Here is a 1,216-nt window from a genome sequence, read left to right on the forward strand (position 1 = left end):
GTCTGACTTGTAATATCCAAAAAATTTTTCCCAGTCTGTAGGTTCTCTTTACTCTTTTGATGAAGTCTTTTGATGAGCATAAGTGTTTAATTTTTAGAAGATCCCAGTTATCTAGCTTATCTTCTGGAGTTTGTGTGTTGTTGGTTATGGTTTATATCCTATTAATGCCATGTATTAGGGCCCCTAGCATTTATCCTATTTTTTCTTCTATGAACTTCATAGTTTTTGGCTTTATGTTTAGGTCTTTCATCCATTTTGAATTAGTTTTTGCATATGGTGTGAGGTATGGGTCCTGTTTCATTTTTTCACAGATGGACATTCAATTTTGCCAGAACCATTTGTTAAAAAAGACTGTCTTTTCCCCCATTTGATGGACTTTGGTCCCTTGTCGAAGATCAGGTGACCATAGGTGGATGGATTTACATCTGAGTTCTGAATTCTGTTCCATTGGTCAATGTATTTGTCATTGAACCAGTAACAGGCTGTTTTGACTACATAGCTGTACAGTGGGTTCTGAGGTCAGGTAGAATGAGTCCTCCTACTTTATTCTTCTTCTTCAATAGGGCTTTACTTATCTGGGGCTTCTTCCCTTTCCATATAAAGTTAATGATTAGTTTTTCCATCTCTTTAAAGAATGTTGTTGGTATTTGGATCAGGATAGCACTGTATTTGTAAATTGCTTTGGGTAGAATTGTCATTTTCATAATGTTGAGTCTACTTATCCATGAGCATGAGATGTTTTTCCATTTATGTAGATCCTTTTGGGTTTCTTGCAGTAGTGTTTTGTAGTTTTCTTTGTATAGGTCTTTTACATTCCAGGTTAGATTTATTTGTAAGTATTTTATTTTTTTAGGAGCTATTATACATGGTATTGTTTTCCTGATTTCCTTTTCATCATTCTCTTTATTAGTACCAGTAGTTTTCTCATGGAGTCTTTGGGGTTTTCTCTGTATAACATCATATCATCCACAAATAAAGACAATTTAACTTCTTCATTACCAATTTGGATGCCCTTTATTTCTTTTTCTTGCCTTATTGCTCTAGCTATTACTTCCATCACAATGTTAAATAGGAGTGGTGATAAAGGGCATCCTTGTCTTGTTCCTGTTCTCAAGGGGAATATTTTCAGCATCTCTCCATTAAGAATGATGTTGGCCCTTGGTTTTGCATAGATGCCCTTTATTATGTTGAGAAATTTCCCTTCTATACCTATTTT

At 34.7% G+C, this 1,216-nt stretch overlaps 1 protein-coding gene across 5 annotated transcripts in view; it reads left to right on the forward strand.

Moving 5' to 3' along the window:
• The window catches only part of LOC101352400 (N-deacetylase and N-sulfotransferase 4), a 493,510-nt gene that overhangs the window by 341,829 nt on the left and 150,465 nt on the right, over positions 1-1,216 (forward strand). The window lies entirely within an intron of this gene.

The sequence above is a fragment of the Trichechus manatus genome, unplaced genomic scaffold, assembly GCF_000243295.1.
Source record: "Trichechus manatus latirostris isolate Lorelei unplaced genomic scaffold, TriManLat1.0 scaffold00150, whole genome shotgun sequence".
Lineage (NCBI taxonomy): Eukaryota > Metazoa > Chordata > Mammalia > Sirenia > Trichechidae > Trichechus > Trichechus manatus.